Source organism: Podarcis vaucheri (genome assembly GCF_965113315.1).
Source record: "Podarcis vaucheri genome assembly, chromosome: 14".
Lineage (NCBI taxonomy): Eukaryota > Metazoa > Chordata > Lepidosauria > Squamata > Lacertidae > Podarcis > Podarcis vaucheri.
Window position 1 is genome coordinate 24248421 of NC_138752.1, and position 9462 is coordinate 24257882.

A 9462-nucleotide genomic window follows, 5' to 3' on the forward strand; every position below is an offset into this window, starting at 1 on the left:
AGAACAATTTTTTTACCAGCTTCAGCTGGTTTGCCAGCTGCACTCTCCCCTGGAAAATGGGGACCTTGCAATTTGAGGTATGCGGTGTACTTCTCTGTGGGGCTGCTCTTGAATACAGTTCAGAAACTGCATCTGATCTATAATACAGCAATGAGTTGAGACACATGGGTAGGAAAACTAAGGCCTGGGGGCCGGATCTGGCCCAATCGCCTTCTAAATCTGGCCCGTGGACAGTCCGGGAATCAGGGTGTTTTTACATGAGTAGAATGTGTGCTTTTATTTAAAATGCATCTCTGGGTTATTTGTGGGGCATAGGAAAATTTGTTCATTATTTTTTCAAAATATACAGTGGACAGTGGACCAGCCCCCTGCTGAAAAAAAATTGCTGACCCCTGGCTGAGAGTCATGGGAACATAGAAAGCAGCTTATAATGAATCAGAGCATTGGTCCATCTAGCTCAGTATCATCTACACTGACTGGCAGCAGCCCATCATAGAGATGCCAGCAATTGAACCCAAGACTTTGTGGCTGCAAAGCAAATGCTGCTACCACTGCCCCACAGCTCTTCCTTGTTAATGATGTTTTCTCAGATCATATTATATCAGGGCAAAGAGTACCTTGGGGAAAGGCCATAATTTTGCATGAAAATGACTCCAGGGCAGGTTCAGAGTCCCGTTCATCTTCAGATTGGACTGGAGAAAATACCCCCTGAAACCCCAGAGAGCTGATACTGAGCTAGATGATCTGACTTGGAATCAGGCAGCTTCCAATGTACACCTGGATGCTGGTTAGCCTGTGGGTTAAATTTTGGTGTTGACCCAAGCCTTAAATGGATCAAAGTATCCTAGAGAATGCCAGCTCATTAAATTTCAGGTAGGACTTAGCTCCAGGGGCTGTATTTGTTAGAATGATGTCCACTAGGGCAAGGTTCCTCCTTTCCTTGGTATTTTCCTTGTGGGATGCTATTCCTGAGGGAGAATCAACAGGACTAGCTGCTTGGTGTTTTTTGTTTGTTTTAAAAAACTATTTCCCCTGTTATCCAGACCTTTGGGATACAGCATCTTCGCAGCCTCTTGTTTCCAAAGGATAGTAGAAAGAATCCATAATTAACCAAACTGGGTCAAAGAAGTTTCGACTCCTGCAGAGGCTGGTTTCTTCTAAAAATATTTTAATTTTCAAAGCCTACCCACCTGTCTTGAGCTAGGAATAAATACCTCCAAAGGGTACAGCAGAGCAGATCCATAGAGTATTTTGGAGTGAGCAATCTTCATATGGCCTAGATCTGTATCTTCCTTGAGAATATCTATAATTTTAGATCTGCTCTGTTGCTGCAAATCCCCCCACCATTAACCAAGCTTTCCTTTTCAGCCCTGCTCTGTAGAACTTGTCATGGAATGCTGCCTTATTCAAAATCAAAGCAAGTCTCTGTCATTGTCAGTGCTGACAGATAGCAACTCAAAAGGGTTTAATATAGGGCATTCCCCAGACCTACCTGGGAGCATTGAGGATTGAACCCAAGGCCTTCCTGATACAAAATGTGTGCTCCGTCATTGAGCTATAGCCATTTCATAGGCTGCCTTAGGGTGTGAGGTACGGCAGTGCACCAGATCTGGCAGAATCCCAAACCAAATTGGGCCAATTTGGGCAAATGTGGGTTTTGGCCAAATTGGGTTGAGACACCCATGACTCACCCCATATCAGGTTGGATGACCTGGAGGAAGCTGAATGGTCAGGTGATAGGGAGGGAGAAGGAGTGGGCATGCAGTCTTACTAGAAAGTAAACCCCTTTAACTTACTGGGCTTCCTTTCAGCAGTCCTGTCTAGGGAAGCCTTATAATGTGTATTGTTTTTATATATGTTGGAAGCTGCCCAGAGTGGTTGTAGTTTCCAGGTCACCTTCAAAGGTAGTCCCACATAGACTGCATTGCAGTAGTCCAAGCTGGAGATAACCAGAGCATGCACCTCTCTGGCGAGACAGTCCATGGGCAGGTAGGGTCTCAGTCTGTGTACCAGATGGAGCTGATAAACTGCTGCCCTGGACACAGAGTTGACTTGTGCCTCCATGGACAGCTGTGAGTCCAAAATTACTCCCAGGCTGCGCACCTGGTCCTTCAGGGGCATAGTTACCCCACTCAGGACCAGGGAGTCCTCCACACCTGCCCACCTCCTGTCTCCCCAAAACAGTACTTCTGTCTTGTCAGGTTTCAACCTCAATCTGTTAGCCGCCATCCATCCTCCAACTGCCTCCAAACACCAATTGCTCTTCCTAGGAAACTCTAGGAACTGTAGCTCTGGGGTGGGGGGTCTCCTAACAACTCTCAGCACCCACAACAAACTACAGTTCCCAGAATTCTTTGGGGGAAAGCTTGACTGTTTAAAGTGGTATCATGGTGCATTAGCAGTGATAAGACTAAAGAACTAAATGGAACACCCATAGCCAGGTGAAGTCTTTCTTTAAAATCAGGTGCTGTGGCCAAGCAAGAGAAGGAGTCTGCTACATCCATACCCTTCCAGCTATCCAGTGTTGAGGGCAAAATAAACCAGGCTACGCTGATGCTTGGCCTGATCCAGCCAAGGTTTTTTATGCAGAAAAGCAACTTCAGAGGGGTCTTGAGTGGGGATGGATAACATGTAGCCATTTAAGAGCTTCTCAGTCCACAACTCCCATAATCCCTGACCATTGACCATAGGCAGGGGTTGATGGGAGCTGGAGATCAACATCTGGAGGGCTACAGGTTCCCGACCTCTCTTCTAGAGAACACTGCTGTTTGTTATATAGACTAATGTGATTTATACAAGTCTGTTTGAGTGTCAGCAACATCCCAATGACCCCTTTTTAATGGGTGAAATTCCTGATTTGTTTTTTGTTCTATTTATGTGCTTTATTTTAATTAAACGTACCTCAACAACAGTTCTCCAGGTGAGAATCATTCTTCCTAATAACAAACAACTTGCATATTAACGGTGCTTGAAATAAATCTTTGCCCTGACTAGTTGGGTGCGGGGAATGGGGCGGGGGAGGAAATTGCCATGATTTGTTGATGCTTTTTGCCTGTCACTAAGCTTGGAATAAATATAAATAAGTAGAATTGCATTTAAAATATCTATCACATCACAATATGGACTGTGGCAATGAGTGAGCTGTAATAGGAGAATATACTTTAAATGTGTCATAATCATTCAGACACCAGGAACTCATAAGCCTCTGGTCCAAGAGCCAGGCAATAAATCACAGGGCTTTTTTCTTTTCTTTTCTTCTTCCTCCCTTCCTATCCTTCCCTTTCCCTCAAAGTCACATGTCTCTTTTCCCACGTGGACTTTGGGAACTGCAGTTTAAGGAATGCCTGCTGCAAAAATGGCTCCAGAGTTCAGTTTTACACCTTGCAGGATGATGAATGCTGAAAGATTCGGGACAGATAATGTCCTCTTTTTTATTACATAGTGCATAGTTACACTGTGGAACTCCCTTCCACAATAGACAGAGATGGCCTCCAACTTGGATAGTTTTAAAAGAGGGATGGATAAATTCATGGAGGATAAGGCTATCCATGGCTGCTAGCCATGATGGGTAAGTTCTGCCCACCGACTGTCTCACCAGAATGGTGCATGCTCTAGTTATCTCCCGCTTGGACTACTGCAATGCGTTCTATGTGGGGCTACCTTTGAAGGTGACCCGGAACCTGCAATTAATCCAGAATGTGGCAGCTAGACTGGTGACTGGGAGTGGCCGCATGACACTGGTGCTGAGAGATCTGCATTGGCTCCCAGTACGTTTCCGAGCACAATTCAAAGTGTTGGTGCTGACCTTTAAAGCCCTAAACGGCCTCGGTCCTGTATACCTGAAGGAGTGTCTGCACCCCCATTGTTCTACCCGGACACAGAGGTCCAGCGGCGAGGGCTTTCTGGCGGTTCCCTCATTGCGAGAAGTGAGGCTACAGGGAACCAGGCAGACGGCCTTCTCGGTAGTGGTGCCCGCCCTGTGGAACGCCCTCCCATCAGATGTCAAAGAGATAAACAACTACCTGACATTCAGAAGACATCTTAAGGCAGCCCTGTTCAGGGAAGTTTTAAATATTTAACGCTGTACTGTTTTTAACACTTGATTGGGAGCTGCCCAGAGTGGCTGGGGAAACTCAGCCAGATGGGCGGGGTATAAATAATAAATTATTATTATTATTATTATTAAAAAAAATTGCGCCCCGAAATTTTTTGCACCCGGGTCAACTACCCCTGTGCCCCCCCATGCTATGCCACTGGCCCATCCCTGACTTAAGGTAAGGATTTGTTACCATGATCCACTGAGCAGGTATTCCATGGACTTCACTGGGGACTCCTAATGAGTCAGCAGTTGTGGACCTGGCAAAAATGCTAGGACGAAATGGATTGCACAATGCAGCAAATGTGTCGCTCAGCAATACACACACACAAAGGGCTAGGAGTAAAATTCCAATTGAGGGTCTCGGTGCCATCATCAACCCTCTGGAGATTCACTCAGCTGATTTACGGCATCTCCAGCAACCTTCAGCGGGATCGTTTCTGCCGAAAACCCTGTCACCAGGCGCAATAAATAAATGTGTTTAATATACATACACTTGCTTATGTTTGTTTCCATACATATTAAACAAGATTAGACAACCCTCTTGGGAGTTCCCCTCCTTGGGTTTTAAGGAGCTTGAACTTGGCGATCTGCGAGGCCTCTCGATCTATAATTCGATATGAATTGTCGCATATGCTGGGTATATAATTATACACATACCAAAATGAAAGCCGCACGCATCATTAAGCCATGGAATTGAAGTATTATCATCTTATCGGCATAACAAAGCTAAGATTTACTGGCTCCTTTAGGGGACCAACAGCAGATCTTCCACAAATCATGCCTCTTAGCCCTCAAGTTGATAAACTTTTGGTGCTTTTGACAGGTAAAGTCTACTTCAGCCCTCTTCATCCTGACAAAAAGGACGTAACAAATGGATTTCCAGTCACCCGCCAAATGTAGTTAGATGACAGATATATACAGAGAGAGAGAGATTTTTTCCTCCCCTCTTTTCTAAAAAAGGAGAGCAGCCTTTTAACTTGATGGATGAAATTATATCTAAATCTGGTAAATTGCGGACTTCAAAGGCATTTTTCCTCTACTCAGGGTGTCCCTAGATGAGAGGGGTGCATGCTATTTGTACCAAACTCCTGTGCTCAAGTGGTTTGCTAATTGACCCCTTTGTAACAGGTTAAAGGTTCCGCACTAGATAACAGCGCTTCGTTTTGATTAATTATGTCAGGGAATTAATGTATGATTACTAACTTTTAGCAGACCCTGCTCCTTCTGACCCTGAGTTGCTTGTTTGTGTGGCTGGTTGTAATTTTCGACCGATGGGTTACGAGAGGTCACAGTGTGGTCAGCGTACTTTAAACAAAGAAGAAGGGATGGTGGAGGGAACCCAAGAGAGAAAGGATGGAGAGAGGTATCATATCTGGGAAGGCATGCCTTTATTTACAGCCTGACAGGCAAGATGGGATCAGTGTTTTTAACAGCGGGCATTTATACATTTAGCCTTTCCAGTGAAAGATTCTTCCCAGACAGAGCAGAGACTGGAGGTTTGGATCTAGGAGGAGTATAATGGAAGAGTTGAACTTTATGTCCATAATTCCAATTCATACTGAAATTCAAAAGCAGAGGACCTTGTTAAATTGAACTTTAAGCAGGGCTATGGTGAATCTTCCCCATTCGTGGGGAGAGATGTTAAAGGAAGCCTTTTCATTAAGCTAATGAGTTTGAAAGAGTGGTTAGAAATAAAAACAAAACAACAACAACAACTTCTGCTTAGAAAGAAGAATAGAAATAGAAAGGACCGCCTCTTTCCATGTGAACCTACCCAGAACCTGAAATCATCTTCTGAGGCCCTTCTTCATGTGCCGCCTCCTCAAGAGGTCTGGAGGGTGGCAACATGAGAACGGGACTTCTCTGCAGTGGCTCCCTATCTGTGGAATACTCTCCCCAGGGAAGTTCGCCTGGCACCTTCATTATATACCTTTATGTGCCTTTTTACCCAGGCCCTTGGCTGACCTGATTGACATCCTATATCCTTTTCAAATGTGGCTCTTTTTGAGGGGGTATTATTGGGTTATTGTTCTTATTTTGATTTTATATATTGTGATATTTTCTGTGAACTGCCCTGAGACCTCTGGGTATAGGGCAGTATATAAATTCAATAAATAAATAAATAAAGAATTGTTCCTCACTCATGCATACTCCATATGCAAAACCACATTTGCAACTCTCCAAAACAGGTTCTCACAGCTCAGTGCTTTCAATAATGCTACATGAACCTGAAATGCTTCACCCCCAAAATGGATATTGTGGAGCTGGAAAAGAGTCAGGAAAGAAGAACCAAAAAGGCATTGGAGCAACTCTCCTATGAGGAAAAGTTACAATATTTGGAGTGTTTTATTTTAGAAAAAAGGCAAGCACAAGAGAGGCATTTAAAGTTCTGCATGGTGCATATTTTCCAAAAACATATCATCCTTGTCCCCCCCATTCCCCCCTCCCACACAAAAACCACCCACCCCCACCCCACCCCCTACTTCCCTCAGTTCCAGTCTTTGGTTTCTCTAAGAATGCTGTTTTCTGCATGTTACAAAGTTGTATAGATCCTCAAACTATTTAGCTGATTATTATCAATAAAAAGTTTGTGAATGTTTATTCAAAACCTGCCATGGAGTCCTGTTTGCTTTGTTGCATCTTCAGAAACTTTGTAAAGGGTTCCCATTCATCCTTAAAGTCACATTTATCCTTGTCCCGTAGCTTATATGTCACTGTGTCTTGTTATAATTTTGAATATAAATAAATAAATAAATAAAAATAAAGTTCTGCATGGTGCCGACAAGGTAGATAAAAAATGTTTCTCTCTCTCTCATAGGACTAGAATGTGGGGCCATCGTATAAACCTGGATGCTGGGAGAGTCAAGAAAAACAAAAGAAAGACTTCTTCACACAACACATAGTTAAACTGTTTGTTTGTTAAACTGGTGTTTGTTCCCACAGCAGGCAGTGATGGTCACCACCTTAGATGAATTTAATGAGAAGCCCACAAGCAGGACCTAGGCACAACAGTTCCCTCTCCACTTGCGATTCCCAGCATACTGCCTCCAACGCTGAAGACACAATATAGCCGTCATGATCTGGATGCCAAAGACTTTCATGATGACCACCAGCTCGCCCTACCTGCATCAGAGACTGGAAACTTGAATGAGGGACTTGAATGATTGTCTCAGGGAGGGATTTAATCAGGTAAGAAATGCAGAAGGCAATGGGAGAGGGAATTAGCTTGGCAATTCACTGTGACCTAGAAACCCCTAGATTGGCTAGGTTGGGATAAATGGTTCTGTCCTGGTCAGTCTTCTGCCTTGGGCTTTAAGCAACTCAAAGAGTTCCCTGGAAAGAGAGATTTTCAAACCAGTCAGAGAACTACTCTCTGCACCCTTAACAAACCACAGTTCCCAATATTCTTTGAGGAAAGACTTGACTCTGTTCTTTCACGGGGACAGAAAACTTTCAAGAAACATGAGGACAGGTTTCAGCATAGCAACAGTCAGCACCTGAATACTAATTGCGGAATATGTGCAAGGAATCACACTGTGTGTTTGTGCCGTCCCCCCACCATGGGCTGCACATGCTTGCTGGACATTTTGCAGGTGTGCTGACATTAAGTATTTTGAGCTGCACTATTAATTTGCACTTAATGAGTTATAGCGGGGCTGGGGGGTGGAGGTGGAGGGAAAGTCCTGAGCAATTGTACATGTTTCAACCTGCACCATAATTAGAGGGGGCTATAAAATCAGTAGGCCAACCAATTTTGTGCGTGTGTGTGTGTTTAAATGAGATCAGAGGTGATTTCTCCACCCCCCTTTTCTTGAGGGGAAAAAAAACACACCAACAAAACTTCAAAACCGGCCAGCCTAACAATGAGCATTTCTGAGCCCTGTTCCCATTTAATCATCAGCGAAATCTATCACACATGTTCTTTCAAGTAAAGTTTATTAGAAAGGAATTGCTACTAGGGAGCCACATGTGGGCTCCAACTTGGCAAGGTCGGGCTGGGGCATAAAACCCTTGAACTTTACAAATATGCAAAGCTGACATAAATAACAAATTAAACTTAGCCAGGTGTAGAGCTGGGTTGAGTCACTTGCCAGAGAGAGAAATTTCAGGTCTTGTTAGAATGACCCAGGTTAGCATGAGTGCGAAGGCTGGCTTATCTCATCAGATTGCTTGCTGGTAGGTTCACATCAGAGGGTCAGGCAGTTCCTTGGATTAAAAAAGAACATCTGCCCATTTCTGAAGAATATCATTCGTTTATTTACTCATTTCTATGCTCATTTTGCTTCTGTGAGTAGGAGATGGGATATAGTGCAGCTGCTCAGTGACATAACTGCAGACCGAAAGTATGATTATTGCCATTTATAGACTGCTTGCTACCTGAAAGACCTTGAAGTGCTTTACAACACATCTGCACACACACATCTTCACACACAATACATAAAATAAAACTATGTCAAATGTTCACATAACAAAATACAAGCAATGCACATACACAAATGTATACAAGCAATACATAAATGTAAAATAAAAATAAATAAAATCAGAGAGGCAGTATAATATAAAATGTCAAACTCAACATGCATACAACTTTTCAACCATTCATTCAATCTCATTCTCCATCCATTTCACACATACACTATAATAATTCACTACCTCAAATATTACCTTTATCAACCACTTATGCATAAATCACTCACATTCAGAAGTATTCTAATTCAAATAAAAAGGGTCATTGCCAAGCATACACATATCAGATACACTCCTCATACCTGAAGCAGAAATGGACTCATGCTCCATCTCTGTTGGACCATCTAATACTCACCTCTCCCATCTCTCACCAGAAAGGGGCCCAGATCTCACCTTGGACGGTTCCATCCACTCACTCCTAACTACAGGATCATAGCATGTATGGTACTATACAAGCTCAACACCTGACAAAGAAACCATCAGCATGGATAGCAGGCACAAACATTGGTCTCACACTGAAATTAACTTCTTGCAGCCAACCCATTGCTAGACTCTCATTCTCCACCAGCAGCTTGGCTTGTTCTATCTCATGCGTCATTGATGTCTTGTTGGCCAGTAAATCTCACTTCCACCATGAACTTACCAAGTGATCTCTAGGTCCAAAGTCCCTTTTCTTAGTTCCAGAGATTCATTTGCACTGTGAGAATAATAACAATATAGATCTATAGGAAATTCAGTTTGGTTAGGTTTTGAACCTTTCCAAAACCATATGCACACTGAAACAAAGCTATCCTGCAAAATTCACACCTCTCTGAACTATGTGATGCAGGTCTCCAACAAAATATTATGTATCAAAATACATATAATTAGGGACAAGTGTGCCTGAAAATGCATCT